Raw genomic sequence first — 17,601 nt, forward strand, 5'->3', positions numbered from 1 at the left:
CTCTGGGCCTCGGCTCCCCCTCTGCCCACGGAAGGTGTGTGAGCGAGAACCAGAAGCCCCACTGCAGCTCCAGGACTCTGTCCACAGCTCTGCTGGCCGGCTCACCGATATCCACAGGCTTTGGGGTGGGACTGGGTTCTGTTACATGTCACTTTGCTTTGCACTGAGCATTGTCAATGCTGCTGGCGCTGGTGGCATCTCAGGCACCATGAGAACAGCAGTCACTTCCTTCGGAAGGACAGAGACCTGTGTGTCACCACCTGGCCGCTGCTAACACAATGCGAATCGCCACACGCAATTTCCACCTTGGGGAAACAAGGATCCAAAAGAGACCTCGTCAACAGAACGGATACCATCCCAACTCTGACCCTACGGAGAGCAGCTGGCTGGCGGGAGTCGCGGGAGGAGAAGGTGGGACTGGCCCTTGGGCAGTGGAGGGAGACACTCCTGGACTGTGACTTAAGAAGGCAAAGGGACACAGAAAGTCTGAGGGGATTTCTCTGGATTCTGGAAAATCTTGGGTGTGAAGGAGTCAGGGACCATCTAAGAGGGGAGCCAGCGAGCCTGTCCGTGCTTCCGCAGCCACGACAACACGCGAGCAGACGCCCGTGGACATGCCTCTGTCTGGCTAACACAGAAGAAGAGAGGCGCAGGCACGATGCTGTCACGGATGTGGGGACCGTGGCACCTTCTCACAGGGCCTTCGGGCTTCTGCCTCCGTCAGAACAAGTCGTGATGGGCCCTCCTCCAGGAGCTGTGGGACCTGTGAACTTCTGAATGAGGGCTTTGCCGTTGAAAGCCATGCGAGTGGCATTTTGACATTGCTACGTGTCTCAAGTTTTTAGCGTTACAGTCTTCTCTAGTCCATCCAGTTGTTTCTCTAGTCTTCCTTTGCTCCCTCAGCTGCACACCCGAGCCGCTTCAGACCCAGTCACTGCTGGGATTCGGGCCCTTCATACAGGGAGGAGAAAACCCTTGGCACCAGTTGGTAGTTTCTGGGCAGCACCCAAAACAGGGATCCCTGTTAAAGGGCCTGACGCGGCAAGACGGTTGACAGAAAGCGAGGACATGGGGGAGGCAGGCCTTGCGTCTGGCGGCTCTCGGGGAGGCTCAGGGGAGAAAGGGCTGCGTGAGCTCAGGCCTGCATGACCTCTAAGGGAACCACGGAGGGCAGGGTAAGCGGCTCGAGGAGACAGGCTGGTCTGGTCGCGCCTTCAGGAAGAGGCTCACCAGCACTCGCATCAACGAGAGAGCCTGTTCAACCAGCTGTGCCGCTTATACGGAGAGCTGACTCAATGAACCAGACCCAGAGGGCCAAGCCAGTGAGCCACCGGACCACAGACGTAACGGCGACCTTGGGCGACCTTCAAACGCGGACATGACAATCACGGCATAACATCTGGATCTTCCGCGGAAGGTCTAGGAACACGGTCTAGTTTTGTTTCGGAAACGTGAGGTCAATCGCTTCCCCAGAGTGACAGCATTGCTCTCATCGACAGCTGTTTCCCAGGACGACAAAAAGTCCTCGTTGAAAGCATCCAGGCGGAGGATGGAGGGTCCTGGTGAAGCTGCAGGCCCAGCTGCTCTGCGTGGAGGTGAGCTCCCTCCCCACCCCGCCGCCACCCGCCCGAGGCACACGGCGCCGGTCGCTCCTCTTTCCCAGCCCTGTTCCCGGAGGCCCCACCTGTGTTCAGGGGGGGGACGGGTTAGGGAGCTTCGGTACCATCTCAGTAAGATCTCCGGCGTGTACAAGCCTGGAAAACAGCAAACTGGATTTCCAGGACACCCACAAAGTTGGACTTTCTTTTATGACAGTATTTCCTGGGGAAGAATGTTCATTCCCTCAAGACAGGATGTCTGTCTATCACAGACACCCTAACACCCTTTCTTTCCCACCGAGGGGTTCCACTTTTTCTGGGACGATGTCTGCCAGTAACTGCCCCACTAAAATAAATCTAGGATAGCCATTATTTGGAATTTTCTTGAATTTATGTACGGACATTAGACAAGGAAGATTTCTTGGAATGCGTTTTTTTTTGTTTGTTTTGCTTTGTTTTGGTTTGGTTTGGTTTGGTTTTGAGCCCAGTCAGTTGGAAGCCAGTGTCCAGCTCTGTTGCCACAATTGTTGAGTGATTCTGAGTAGTCACTTGACTTCTTAGGGACTCAGTTTATACATTTGTAAGATGAGAGTTCTGACCTAAAATAACTCCTGCGACTTCCCAGCTCTCGCATTCAATGCTTCTATGTTTTCAGTATTTGTTGATGTTTTAAATAATATTACTTCATTCCCAGAGGCCTCCTGATCTGCCATACCTCTCTCCAGATTCCTCCACAGATAAATAGTTCCAGGTGGACTTCGTTTAGATTTATTATTATTATTTTAATAGCTACCATGTATCCAGCGCTTACTATGTGCAGCGTATATATTATCTGACATAATCCATGTGTAACCCAAGTACGAGGCTTACCTTCCTCCATGTGGGGGGAAGGGGAATTTGTCTTCAGACGGTCTCTCGCTCCTTCCTCCCGGCAGCTGCTTCTCTAGGTTCTGGCTCTTTCTGCCTCTTGGACCACACTCCCCGGGCTGCCAGCTGTCACCTGAAACGCCGAGCGGGTGCTCCTCCTTCAGGCGACCTGCGCTGCTGCCGCCGCCGCCGTGCCGGCTGCAGGGCCCTGGGGAACGTGGAGTGACACCGCCCCTTCCTCCTGTGTCTCTCAGTTCCTCCAGCCCAGCCCTACATGTCTTTGTGTTTACAACAGATGTTATTCTCCACTGGGGGATGACCATTCCTAGCCCACAGAGGAAAAATAACTCAAAGTGGGCCGTGAAATATGGTTGTGCCCAGAGCCCCAAATAAGACGACGTACGAGGAGAGGACAGATGGATGGATGCGTGGTGAAGGGAAAGTCTCTGCCGGGCCTTTGGGAAGGGGCTCTGCTCCTGCTCTTGCTCTTGTCCCCGCAGCCTCCCTCCCTTCGATAAAGGCGCCTTCTTTTCGTCTCACTTCAAATCTCTGCTCCTCTCCCAGAAAGCTGCACCTGCCGTCCCTGGGGGCTGACCTGCGCTTCGATCACCTCGGCTTCCGCCTCCAGGGCAAAGCATTGGTCCCGCTCACCCTCAGTGGTGGGCTCCCCTACAGGCTGGGGTGCTCGGCAGGGCCTCCCATCACAGGTTGCTTCCTCCAGCCGCTCAGTTAGGAGTCCCCAAAACATACAAACGTGAACCCTCCAAGTCCCATCCTATTCAAAGCCTCTCCTCTCCCGTGAGGTCCAGGTAAGCCTTCCCCTTTCTTCCCACGGTTTTCCTAACGATGAGACCAAAGCTCTACACACACCTTCCAACACAAACTATGTTTTTATAGAACATACGGCCTACAGAAAATAGGAAACACTTTTTCTCCCTAAATGCAGCGTCATCTACACAGATTCCTGGGCCACCGTCAAAGTGGGCATTATCCTGAGAGCAGTTTTCCACCGTCTGTCTTGTCATCATGCCCAGAAGAGACGGATGGGAACAAACAGTGCTTATTTGCTGCCTCTTCGAACCAGAAAACCATCTCCAGCAAGTAGTTGCTTGCGAGTAAACAGACACTCTATTTAGGGGAAATGTGGGGGAGTCGGCCTGCAAATCTCACTAAGGTCCAACCCTTCTGCCCCCCAACTGCCACACGTCTGTCTGGCACAGAGAGAAGCATGTTGCAACCCCCATGATGACTAGAAACCTGTCTTTCCTACTGCATCGTTTTCTGGACCCACGCATTTTGTAAGTATGTCAGAGCATAGTAACTTCATGTGTCTTAGGTCCTGCCGATGAGATGCCCCCCTTTTCATTATGAACCAGTCCCTGCTATTTCTGGCCTTGCCTCTGCTATTCGATATTAGTGCAGCAGCTGCAATAGCGTTCTTTCGATGAATGTGCTCAGGGTATACATTTGTCCATCCTTTCATTTTCACTGTGTCTGTGTCTTTACATATAAATGACGTCCTGCGGAAAGACCATATAGTTTCTTCTTTTTTTAAAAAAAAAATAGTCTGACAACTCATGGCTTTTAGTTAGCGTATTCGGTTCATTTATATTTAATGTATTTGCAGATTTATAGTTGGGTTTAGTCTCATCATCTTGTGCTATGTTTTCTCTTTGTCCCAGTCAGTCTTTGTTCTGCTTTTCTTTCTTTCGGGCCTCTTGTGGCTACTTCTTTATTTTGATTTCTCTCATTATTTTAGAGACTATAGCATCCATCTTCAGCTTAATCTAGTCTGTCTTTTTTGTTTCTTGTTTCTTTTTATGGCCTCACCTGCAGCATATGGAAGTTCCCAGACTAGGGGTCAAATCACAGCGGTAGCTGCAGGTCTACACCACAGCCGTGACAACACCAGATCTGAGACGGATCTGTGACCTACGCCACAGCTTGCGGCAATGCCAGATCCTTAACCCACTGAGCGAGGGCAGGGATCGAACCCCCGTCCTCAGAGAGGGTTCTTAACCTGTTGAACCACAGCAGGAACTCCAATCCAGTCTGTCTTAAGTTGGTATTATATCACTTCACAAACATAATAACTTCTAACAGTACTATAATACTTTAAATTTCCTTTTCTCTTTCACTTCGAATACTTTCTTTTGACATGTCCTTGATTAATTCATTAGTTTTTTTGCTACGTCTAATCTGTTGATAAGTCGATTCTATAAATGTTTTATTTAATATATTATAATTTTGTTGTTGTTGCTATTTTAGGGCCATACCTGCAGCATATGGAGGTTCCCAGGCTAGGGGTTGAATCAGAGCTATAGCGGCTGGCCACAGCCATAGCCACAGCCACGCTGGATCCGAGCTGCGTCTGCGACCTGCACCACAGCTCACGGCAATGCCGGATCCTTCACCCACTGAGTGAGGCCAGGGATCAAACCCGCATCCTCTTGGATCCTAGTCGGGCTTGTTAACCACTGAGCCACGAAGGGACCTCCAACATTTTTACTTTAGAAGACAGAAAAACTGTGACGATAGTACGGTAGATTCGGAAACCACATTATGTGAAGGGATCTCTTTCTACTACTTCGTCACGAGACTAATACAGAAACTCAGAAAGCTGCATTATTATGTCACCGAGATAAATAAGATTTGGACCCGAGTCCTCACAGTTGCATGATCAGCACCTTTCTTTTCCTGTAGGCAAGCCTACTCAGAAGTCAAATTACAACCAGGGGTTTGTGTGTTGAGCATGAAATCGGAAAGGTTGGATGTCTGACAGAATCCGGCTAACGGGGCCGCGGGTACATCCCCACAGAGCGGGAAGCCCGGCAGAGGGTCAAGTCACCTCCGACTTGTTGGCCAAGCTCCCTCTTCTCCTCTGACGGCTCTAGTTTATCTCCGAATCCCTCTTTTCTCTGCTCGGCCCTGGCCGCTCTGCCCCTTCATCCGAGGTCACTGTTCTTTCGGAAGAAGGTCAGTACCATTAATATGAGTGCCTGCTGTCCCGGCTCACACCCCATTCTCTTTGTCTGGTGACTTTTCACATGCCTACCTGAGTCCTGCATTTAGTCCTTCAAAGTTTAATTCTAAGAGAAAGCTCTTATTTTGTTCAAGGTAAAATCTGGGAGCAGACATCCCCAGCAGGGACGAGCGTATCTGCTTCTTTGAGAACAAAGATAAAATGGGACAGCATATGCAATGCTTCTGGCACTTACTGGATAAGCATTAAAAACTCTTTCATTTCCTTCCCCTTACTTAATGAAAACAGGTGTGGAAGAAAACACAGCTTTTTTTTTTTTTTTTCTCGTATGTTCCCCCACATGATAATCATTTTCTTAGGTTTTTGCTGGCCAGAAAAACAAGGGTCCTGCAAGCATTTTTCAATCACGAGGCTGGATGAAGATTAAAAGACGCAGCAAAACAAAAGCATCAAGGCTTTCAATAACCAAGTCTCATTCATGAGATGCTGGTAAATCAGAACCTGATTCCTTCAAATAAAGAGCAGCATCAGGCCTTCATACGTTCTGACGTACAGCAGCCATGAGGAGACGCGAGCCAAGGGTCCCAGGGCTTATCTTGGTGGTGAATTCAGAAACGGAGCTGTCATCGCCATCGGCGGCAGATTTAAATTCTATGTGTGGTAATTACAGACTCGATAACACTTCTCTTTCTACATCCCTTGATATTTACCTAAGAGTTAAATGTCTGCCGTGTGGAGACGCCTACGTGGATATCTCTAAATATTAGTTCATGGAACCCTGGCAAGTTCCAAGATCGAGGGTTCCGTCTCACTTACAGGTAAGGAAATGGGTGCACAGTGGACCCTGCACGAACCTTTGGGTGAATGTGGACGGTGGGTGGGGTTAGCGACGTGCTCAAAATCCTATGTCCAGCAAGCATCCAGGTAAACCTCTCATGTCTAGTTCGAAGAGCTGAGTTCTTTCTACCCCTCGCCCTCGCCCTTGATAGCCTATTCGTCTTTGTCAAGGCTTGTAGAGATCACAACTAAAGAAACAACTCTGTTGGTGAGGATTTGGGGCCCCGCAACAGATTCAGAAAGACTTATTTGGAAAGACCAAAGTTGGGCGGGCGCGGGGGGGAGGCTGCCCATCAAAAACCAAAGCCAAGCCTCCTCGGTCCTATTCCTGTGCAAGCAGAGATATGCTTCCAACCGAACTGGTGGCATGTCCACGCGAAGGCCACGCTGACCCATACCGAGAAGAGACGGCTGTTTTTGGAAATGTGGTTTTTTTTAAAGGAAAGAGCATGGACAGGGAGTCAGGAATCCCTGCGTGAGTCCCAGTGCCCAGGGGGCCTCAGTCTCCTCGCCAAGCAAAGAGAGGCATCTGCCAGAAGGCCTTTAGAGCCCAGGAGTTCAAGGTGCCTCAGCCGCACCCACTCCCTTCTCGTGACCCACTCTCCCAGCTGCGTGCTAGGTCACAGATTGACAACAGCCATCACAGAGTCAAATTCCCATTTAAAACACAAGTCTTGTTATTTTGGTACCAATTACAAGGTTATGGATCATGCTTAAAGGTGTTTAATATGTTGTAATGTTTAGACACACTTGGCTCCAACATTTATGGGAGCTGTTTGTAGCAACAAGCAGCATGCTCTCACTCTGTAAGTATGCAAGACTGCTGTAAAAACAGTACAGACGGGCCCCAAAGAAAGAGCCTCAAACTAGTGCAGGTTTTGGCTGCACCGTGGTTTTACCTACTGACTAATCGCTCATCACCCCGAGGCTGCTTTTATAGGTGCCTATTTTTTTGTTGTTGCTTCTTGCTTCCAACCCCTGAGGTAGAGGATTTGTTAAAAAAAAAAAAAAAAAAAAAACATGATACGAGAGATGTTTATGTTCTTCGAGGGCCTTACTGTGTTCGGGAGTCATGTATGTACATATTTTTAATGAGACCACAGTTCCATGACTGTTCCTGCTTATCTCGTCTTACTACACCGAGGTGGCAGGTGGCTACATCTCAGGTGATGAGAAAGTGTCCAAAGACCGTGGGTGATGCCATGATGGTAGGGTTGCCTTTAAGCCCCCAAATCGTGGTTGTGTTTGAGTCCTGGAGGGACTATATTTCTGAGGCAAAGCCAGTATATCACCATTTTAAAAACTCTATGCAAACATGCCTTTAAAACTGAGAAGGGGGAGTTCCCGTCGTGGCGCAGTGGTTAACGAATCCGACTAGGAACCATGAGGTTGCGGGTTCGGTCCCTGCCCTTGCTCAGTGGGTTGATGATCCGGCGTTGCCGTGAGCTGTGGTGTAGGTTGCAGACACGGCTCGGATCCCACGTTGCTGTGGCTCTGGCGTAGGCCAGTAGCTATAGCTCCGATTAGACCCCTAGCCTGGGAACCTCCATATGCCGCGGGAGCGGCCCAAGAAATAGCAAAAAGACAAAAAAAAAAAAAAAAAAAAAAAAAAAAAAAAAATAAAACTGAGAAGGAAGGGAAAGGTATAACCCATTTAAGAACCAGATTCTTGGCTGAAACCAGGTTTTATAACTTAGGGTTGGGAGAGCTCTCACAAAGAAATCCCTCTCAACTCTCATTAGTTCACAAGCACTGGCCAAGCCAAAATAACCTTTTCCATGCTGAAAACAGGCAGCCATGTGCATGCTTCTAGAACAGCTCTTAAAAAAAAAAAAAAAAAAAAAAAGAAAAAGAAAGAAAGAAAGAAAGAAAATAAAAAACCTCACTCCCTTGGTTGCAGATTCTTGCACTGAATCATCGTGTTGGTGGAGGAGCAGCTGGACGCGAAGGAATTCGTTTCTCAAACTGAAACGGAGAAAGTGGCAGAAAGTTATCGGGTTGTTGGAGCTGAGAAGGTTCAAGGAAGCAGAATGACTTAGGAGAACTCAGCCTGCACAGACTGCATTCGGTGGAACCCAGTTCACACCCTGAGCATCCTTGCAGGGGTGGGGCCTGCGTGCGGGGAGGGGGAGGCCAAGCCAAACCAGATAAGACCCCTGCCCTTCGGAAGTTTACCTCTAGAGCAAGCATCAGCCAGCTGCAGCCAGCGGGGCCAAATGGCCCGTTTTTGTCCTGCCAGTAAACTAAAAATGGGTCTTACTTTTGTAAAAGTTTGAAAACGTAAACTAAGAAACATAAAACCCCGGAGTTAGAATGAAACAGAGCAGGCCAAACCATCTGCGGCCCACAAACTCTAAACTATTGACTATCTGGCTTTCAACAGAGAAAGGTTCTACCGGAAATGTCGCATCATTGAATGACCATGGAAATGACAAGGGCTGGGCGTGGTTTCCCAGGTCCAACAGAGAGCTCTCTAACCCAGACCGAGAAACCAGTGGCGACTTCTGGGAGGAAGGGTCCCTCACGGGATCGGCAGAATGGGATCAGATAAAGAAAATGACGACCGAACTCAAAGCCTTAGGACCCGCTCGGCGTAGGAACAGAGCAGAAGTTGTGTTGCGGCAACAGAGGCGGGGAGAGGAGGCTGGTCAGCCAGGTGTGAAGGGGCCGAGCTCCTCCAGGTCCAGGCTGCACCCAGTCTAGGTCCAGACCGTTCTTTGAGGGCTGAACTCCTGTCTCGGAGACTAGAGGGCACTGGGGGAGAGCAGGGGAGGCAGCGTCACAGCTGACCCCGAGGAGGGGCTGTGGGTTTGGGCCAAGCGGCCCGGCGGCATCTGGGGCAGGCACCGCCCTGCCCACCTGCAGCAGGTGTGCGCACTGCACTTGTTCTAACCCACCACCCGGCTGCCAAAGCCCTGAGTCATCACAAGCTTGCTTCCTACCACCTCCCAAACTCAAAACCTCAGCTCTCCTCCTGGAACTTCTCCCTTTTAACCGCACCCACACCCTCCCCGCTGTCCCACAGGGGTCTGATAAAACCCTCTTTTGTGAACAAAGGAGCTCCCACTGCATTGTCTGAGGTCAGCCAGGTGAGGCTTGAAACACCTAATAGGGGAACACATTTGGAAGATTTAGAGGACATTCATGGCCCACTGCAGCTGACGGGGTGTTGAAGAAAATGCACCTTTTTTTCTGTAATTCAGGTGGACATGTGACTCCCGGCCCAGTCCGTCAGTTTAGGGGGGCCATTTCCAAGGCAACTGAGTCACTGAGCGTCTATGAATGAACCGTGGCCCATTCGGTATTTGACAAGCTCGACTGAGATCCCTCTGCCTCTCTTCTCCCTTGGAGGGGGGATCTAAGCGCTGAGGGCTTCCCCGCGTGAGGACGGAGAGACGTGGGTGGGCAGCAGCCTCCATCCCTGGCACAGGCCGAGAAGCGCAAACCCCGATGCTCCTTGCCTATCGCTCCCGACTCCTGCCCAACCCTGGGGGCAACCACGCGCCCCCACGTGTCTCTGAAATCCAGCCTGTGAAGGTCTCTCCTTGCGACCCAACTGGGGAAGCCTGCTCTCAGCCAGTTCTGAGCCGCGGTTGGGACCCGACAGCGACTCACGTCTCCTGGGCGTCAGGGGCATGTCCCCGGCCCGCTCTGCCTGCACACCTGTCACCCTTGTGTTCTTCGTTCTAGCTGAGGGACCGTGTACCTGACACCCATTTAACCAGCCCCCATCTTCAAGGGCACGCGTCGCTGCCACCGAACACGTGTACGAGGCCGGGCAACCCGACCCGTCTGTCCAGGTCCAAGACATTGTGCGCCCCCAAAGGACACCCTGCGCCTCGGCGGCGGTCCCTCCCCGCGCCCCCGTCCCCGGCCCCTGGCGACTCCCAACCTTCCTCCTTCTCCGGGACTTCACCTTCTGCGGGAGTTTCCTAGAAATGAATCACACACGTGGAGCTTTATGTCTGACCTTGTTCCCTCAACAGAAGATTTGAGAGGGTCACCCCCTCGTCGCGGGCGTCAGCACTTTCTCCCTTCTTACGGGTCAATGCCATGAAACTGAGTGGCTGTCACGTGACTGACATTGGGCCTGGTTCTGCCTTTTGGCTGTTGTGAATGGTGCTGCCATGAACACGCGTGTACATGTGTGTGCTTGAACGTCGGTTTTCAGTTCTTTGGGGTGTAGACCACGGAGGGAATTGCGGGTCCCGTGGAACTCTGCTTAACTTGATGAACTGCCACACTGCTTTCCACAACAGTCGCACCATTTCTCACTTCCCTGTCGCTTTTTCAGCCCCAAAGATACCCTGATGTCAAAGATTTCTCTTCGAACTTGCTGCCTTCATGAGCTGCACCAGAGGGTGAGACCCAAGAGCCCTGTGCTCTGCGGTCCCGCAGATGCCCTGCCCACTGCCCTCAGCACCCAGAAGCTCCAAGCGGACAAGGAGCAGACAGCACCTCCCAAGAACCCGCCAGGATGTGAACCCTAGTTCTGCTCTCTGCACTTCTGCTCACATCAGCTGATTAAACGTGGTCTCCCTGGGGTGGAAACACGAGGCTTAGATCTTCAAGTCTGCTCTCCTACTCTGCTCTCTCTGGCGAGGTCCCTGGTCAGGGTCGTATTCTTACGGCACTCAAAGCTTCTCCGCGCAAGAGCCCAACTCACAAAGTCCACAAATAGCCAACGCTGGAGAGAGAGAGTGGCGAAAAGAGACCCCTCCTGCAGTGCTGGCGGGAATGTAAAGTGGTGCAGCCACTGTGGAGAACAGGATGGAGGTTCCCTAAAAACCACAAACACAGCTATCGTAGGATTCCTCTATCCCACTCCTGGCCTTTTGTCCAGAAACGATAGAACTCCAATTCAAAAAGACACACGTGCAGTTCCTGTAGTGGCTCAGCGGTCACGAACCTGACAAGGAACCATGAGGATGCAGGTTGGATCCCTGGCCCCCTCAGTGGGTGAAGGATCCGGTGTTGCCATGAGCTGTGGGGTAGGTCGCAGACGCGGCTCGGATGCCATGTCGCCGTGGCGGTGGTGGAGACCCACAGCTGCAGCTCCGATTGGACCCCGAGCCTGGCACCCTCCATACGCTGCAGGTGCGGCCATTAAATAAACAATGTGGTGCACGTTAACTCCGTATTTCCCATCGGACGACCGTGGATTTTGTTTTCTCCATATGAAGTTTTTTTTTTTCCCTATAACTGTGCCTTCATTTTATAATTTAAAAAGTTTTCAATGAACATTTTGGGGGAAGCCATGGGAAGTGCGACGGCACTGACCATTAGCAATGAAGGCCATGAGCTCGCAGGCACTCCTCCAGGCACGTGCTTTTGAACAGCTTCTTCAGGCGTAAAGGGAGACAAGCAAGCGCAAGTCTTGTCTTCATAAGTCATATCTCTCTAGCTCACAATAAAAATTATGTGATACTTTTGGGCAGACGAGTCTGTGATATCAGTCATTTCTGGGATATCACTGGGCACTGTGCCTGACTCTGCTCTCCAGACAATTAGGGCATGTGGCTTTGTACCCGAGTTCTTTTCTCAAAATTACAATTTTATAAAATACTTTAAATGCATTCCATAATTTTAGAACGCCCTTGACAGACCATATTAAACTTTATTTGACCTATTACTGATGATTCATGACACTCTTAGGAATTACAATAATTGTGCTGTGCTATAAATCAGATTTGGTCTCAGGGGAAATCGGAATATATAAACCTGTTTATTCTTTGGTTAAAGTAATGCAGACGGCTGTTATTTTGTTTTTCATTCTAGTTTCCAGATTGTTTTTTGAAATCATAATTGCTTCCTTGTTTTAAACTGTTCGAACCACATCTTCTTACGTCCATGCCATGCCCACCCCGGGACTTTCAACAACATTCGATGGATGGGAAACCACAAAGGTGGAACGTCAGCGGTGGGGTAATGTGGAGGTCTGGGAACAGTGCTTTTCGAATTTCTAGTTTCCATTTCAGGCCTGGAAAATGAGGTGGCTAAAGTCAAGAGGGGACTCAGTGATATGCAAATGAGCCGAAGAGGGGTCTCAGGTCAGGCTCAGGAGTGCTGTTGAGACCAGGAGCTCTCCCTCCAGAGGGCTGTCACCGCTATTTTGGACCTGCCAAAGCTGTGCTAACCCATCGAACGCCAGTCAGTTCAGGCTGCTGGACATTTGTCAACCAAATCGTGAGTTGTCACTCTGCTTCCAAGATGAATAGACACATTACGGGGGGGGGGGAGACTATAGCTAAAATACCACGTATTAATTAGCCCCCGTGGGATTAAACTAGCTGAACTGAATCTCCTTGGCACATGACCTGCAAGCAGAATCTGCACCTGCAATTCCAGTTCCACAACGACTTTGGACATGTCCTTTACTTCTGCCACACAGACTGTACGGGCTTTGGCAGGGTGACACTGAAAGGTTTGCAGATACCTGCCCCGGCATTTCCAGTCTTTCCCCTCTCCCCTCTCAAGGACACCTGCCATCAGGTGCTTATTCCCAGAGAAGGAACCGAAGAGAAGCAAGCAAGCAGATGGGCATTTCCTACAGGCACAGAGATCCACAGCCTGCACGTTCCTAAAGGAACGGAAAAGATACGTGCTAAAGGCAACAGGTTCAGGAGAAAACCTCAGTCTTTCCTGTCTGTTTGTTTCCTTTCAAGTTAGAACATGACGCCCGGGATTGTCAGGTAGGCATGAGGGACAGCCATTGGGAGCTTCTAAGCGCAGGGACAAGGGAAACCCCTGTTAAAAGTGGAGAAAACCATGACTTGAAAAGATACATGCGCCCCAGTGTTCACTGCAGCCCTCTAAACAGTGGCCCAGCCATGGAAGCCACCTACCTGTCCAACGACAGAGGGGTGGATCAAGAAGAGGTGGCACATATATGCAACGGAATATTACTCAGCCATAAAAAAGAATGAAATAATGGCATTTGCAGCAACACGGATGGACCCAGAATTTATCACTCAGTGAAGTTAGTCAGACAGTGAGAGATAAACACCACAGACTATCACTTACATGTAGAATCTCAAAAAAGGATACAAAGAACTTATTTGTGGAACAGAAACAGACCCACAGACTCTGAAAAACTTATGGTTACGAAAGGGGATGGGGGCATGTGGGAGGGGTGGGGCTTGGGGTTTGGGATGGAAATGTTCTAAAATTAGGTTGCACTGATGTTTGTACAACTATAAATATAATAAAATCCATAGAATTAAAAGAATTGGCCAAACCCAAGGGAGGAAACACGGTATCAAGTAGGTGTGTGGGGTACAGGAGAGCAGGGGGGCTGCAGGGAGGCCTCGGGGTCTCAGGGGGAGCTCAGAGGCAGGCTGTGCTTAGACACACAGGCTACGGCCCCCCCAACCCCCGCTGTGATCTCCCACAGCAGGGGGGCTGGTATCAGAGTGAATCCTGCTCACCCACAATGCGCACGGCGATGCCAGAGAGGCCCACTGGAGAAGAAGGACCAGGCACAAGTGAGTCCTGGGCATCTGGTGACAGAGACCAGTCAGCGAGCTGCCCTTCTGAGAGGATGCCGTGGTGCCCAGACTGCAAGGCTTAACTCACAGGACCCTCATACAGCCCCAGAAAACAGATGCTGTTATTATTCTATTTTATGGAGAAGGAAACTGCAGCTTAGAGAAATAAAATACTTCATCAAACGCCATGCAGTGATGGAGACAGGATTTGAGTCCAGATCTGCCTGCATTCAGAGGCATTCTGAATATACTTGGAGCAACTGGCAACACCTTAGACATTTGACTTTTGATGCTAAACTCCCTGTGTAAGGTTATTGCCCGTTTTAGCCTCTTCATACTGAATACTCATCATCTGCAAAATCTGAGAAAGCTGTATGAAGCATCTTCCTTGAAAGAGAATAAAATTCTTACAATGCCTTTAGAGTACTATTACATAAAACTATTACACAAAACGAATGCCTTGGTTTTTATACTTTCCTACTTATTGCTGTCTCTACTAATAAATGCCTACGTTATAAAATCATCAGTGGAATCTTCCAGCCCATACAGGTGTAAACATTCACTAAAGCCTTGTTTTCAACACCCTCAACCACTCCCCCCAGCAGCAGAACCGCACATGAGTGAATTAGAACTAGAGACGACGACAGCATATAAACCCAACGCAACAGTGGCTTAAACAACTGAAGTGGTGTTCTTTCAAACCCCAGAGATACGCAATCCCGAGACGGGAGGGCAGCTCTGGTTCCCAAGGTCCTCGGGGACCCAGGCTGCTTTCCGTCCACTATTCAGCCGTTCCTGGAGCACAGCGTCCTCTTCACGGCCCAAAACAGCATCTGTTTCCAGGCAACACACAGATGGAGAGAAAAGGACAAAGGTACCAACTGACTGTTTCCTAGAGAGGCTCTCGGAAGCTGCCGCCCGACACTGCAAGTTTCATCTCATTGGCCAAGTTTGGTCACCTGAGCACACCTAGCTGCAAGCTAAGCTGGGAAACAGCCTCTATTCTGGGTGGTCATTGGCTTAGTTAGCAATTCCACTGTTATGGAGAAAGAGAGGGAGACAAATGTTGGAGGAGAGCTAACAACACTGCCGGTGCCCCCAACCCACCTCCAAACCTGGCGCCCCCCCTCCACCAGTCTGCTTCCCGAAGGAATTAGGGATCTGAACCTTCAAAACTGCTTCCATAAGGGCTGCTCAGTCCACAGGGTCTGTCTTAGATGTCACTTAACTAATCATATATTTGGAAATGAGGAATAAGGACTAGACAGGGCAGCTAAAAATGACCGTTACATGTGTGCATATATATGCATATGTGTGTTTCTAGCAGATGTGTCTATATCATATGTTCATTTGGTATCTATTATATAGACATGTCTGTATCTGTATAGATATCTATATATTTAAATTTTTGAGTGTTAAAATTTGTAACGTAATACAAAAGTACATGAAACTTAAACATGAAGCTTAATGAATTATCCTAAAGTGAACAAACACCCGTGCACCCATCACCCGGATCAAGAAATAGAATAGACCAGCCCCTGGTCCAGCTCCCACATGCCCCCTTCCCCGTAAGTCCCCGTCCCCCTCAAAGGCAACAGTAAAGGGAACTGCTGATCAGACTCACAGTAACTGTTACAATGTTATATTTCGCAATCGAAGACTTGGATTTTAATCCCATTTGACCTCTAACTTGTGACGTGATCTTGAGCAAACTGTGTCCGTGGAATCGTCCAGATGTGTATGCATGCAGTGGGAAATTTTCATTTTACGTAACACATATTGAGTATGTTGCTGTGTGCGATGCGAATCTCCAGCGTGACGGCATTTGGGGTCATTTCTAGCTTTTAAAATCTGCCTTCTGTACACGAATAACTAATTGCATGGTTTTTATTTCTTTGTTGTTTAATCCTTAAGTGCTCTTTCTGGTAATGTCTTTAAAAAACCCCTCTAAATAGTTAAAACGATAACTAAAATGGCTGCACTTTCATCAGAAATAAGGTTTAGTCCATTTATAAATAAAGGAATAAGCCTCACTTAATAATGTTACTCTTAAGTGATGATTTTTTTTTTTCATGTTCAATGCTCCAGAAAGAGATTGTCTGACTTCCAAGGGCTTTTTTCTGCATCTGCTAACTTAATTAAATTCCTGGTGTCAAAGCCCCATTAAAGTGGCCAGGCAGAAAAGGTGCCTGGTTTGTTGCACCAGATAATTAAATTGTGTCAAGAGAATAATTGGCTCAATGAAGTAGTGTCAATGCTTTTTATCTCTTACCCTGAAGAAACTAACTTTAATTGCTGCCTTTTCAGAATAACTTGGATTTTTCAACAACTTTCTTCAAAGAAGGCTTTAGGATTTGACCAACCAGAGTCAGAATGCTACAGATAATAACGAAAAAGGGCTGGCAGTTCACGGAAGAGCAATAAAGGGAGAGACGGGGAGAACGAAGTTTCAGGAAGAGCGGAGCAGGGGCCTCAGCAGAAGAGGAGACAGAGGACAGGAGATGGAGGCTTAGAGAAGCAACTCGAGGGGAGAGAAGGGAGAGCTGGAAGGAGCACCCCAAACACGCGGCCGGGCGTTCATCCACGCTGGCCCTTCCAACACGCCCCAGGGCTCACCTCTGGACAATGGCTAGCTGAGCAAATGACCCTTTCGCGACTGTCCCCTGAATGGCGGGTGGGTAGGTCTTCCCTGAGAAGTCCTTTGAAGCCTCCTCAGGGACGGCGGAATCATCACACGGGTGACTTTACCTGGTGCACATCCCGTGCCCGTAAGAGAGAGGAGGAGAAACTACGGTTTAGAAAGGGGTGGTGGTGGGGGGGGAATGGCACCCACATTCCATCCAGAAAGCAATGCCTGTCTGGAGGTGAGCTGGCGGCGGACGCTGTGTCTCCGCCTCTTTCTCCGGGTGGGTGAGCATCTTCACCGCCGGGGGTGCGAACCCAGTGCTCAAAGGGGAGCGCTTCCACGCACCCCAAGCATCCTCCGCAAATGGCGCTCTGCTGAACAAAGAGCAGGTCCGCCCCGGCTCTGCGGGAGGAAGGCGGCTGTGCTGGGCTTGCCCTGTGCCCGTGCTGCCCTCCACCAGCTACCTTCCTGTGGACGTGCCAAGGATAATTTGTTCCCACTTGAGATGGAAACTCTTGTTCAGGGGGCGGCACCACCGTTTTGCTGAAGTGAGCCCCTACCATCTGTGGAATTCTGAGACTCTGAAAAATGAAACAGTCTCCAATTACGGGACTTAACCTTTGGAATGGAGGCTCGGCGTCAGGTGACCTCTTGGCAGGCCCGACGTAACCAGCTCCCGAGCTACGCAGCCCGCGAGCCGGGTGCCTCTGGGCCCTCGGCGGGGTGCTGCGCCCTCTTCTTCACGGCAAGCCCTTCTGTTCCTGCCTTAATTTTCTCCTCTCTGATTTAAACAAAATTCCTTCCTTTCACCGCCACCAGGAAGGCATGGTTTTCAGAGGGCTGTTCCGCCTTTTCAGACGCCTTGAATTGACCGGAGACCTTACACTGCAGTCGCTTCGAGGGAAAGAACCGTGCTCAGGCGATGTGAGCCAGGAGAAGGAAGGACAAGGTGCGGCCATTCGCCGTCGGGCACGTCTCCTCCCGCCTGCAGCGGCAAACGACATTCGTTTCTCCCTCGTTCTCAGCCCCTGGCAACTATTGGTCTGATTAACGGTTCATATAGGTTCGCTTTTTCGGAAACATTTGAATGGAATCATATAGTATGTAGTGCGTTGGGTCTGGATTCTTCCACTGAACAAATCTGAGATTTTTCTAGTCTGTCCATGTCTTGGTAAAAAATCACGGCGTGGATGGACCACAGTG

General features: G+C 49.8%; 1 protein-coding gene and 1 long non-coding RNA gene across 2 annotated transcripts in view; one reads left to right on the forward strand and one right to left on the reverse strand.

Moving 5' to 3' along the window:
* HS3ST3A1 (heparan sulfate-glucosamine 3-sulfotransferase 3A1) overlaps positions 1-17,601 on the reverse strand; it is a 192,583-nt gene that overhangs the window by 130,023 nt on the left and 44,959 nt on the right. The gene's annotated exons all lie outside the window — the stretch shown is intronic.
* On the forward strand, positions 1,517-15,810 carry LOC146398416 (uncharacterized). The gene is made up of 3 exons (XR_014820367.1): positions 1,517-1,595; positions 5,808-6,266; positions 8,186-15,810. It is a non-coding gene; the product is annotated as an uncharacterized LOC146398416 (long non-coding RNA).

This window comes from Sus scrofa, chromosome 12, assembly GCF_054392235.1.
Source record: "Sus scrofa isolate SSC_HxYL_T2T_F1_AM1 chromosome 12, Sscrofa_HxYL_maternal_Yorkshire_Landrace_v2.0, whole genome shotgun sequence".
Taxonomy (NCBI): domain Eukaryota; kingdom Metazoa; phylum Chordata; class Mammalia; order Artiodactyla; family Suidae; genus Sus; species Sus scrofa.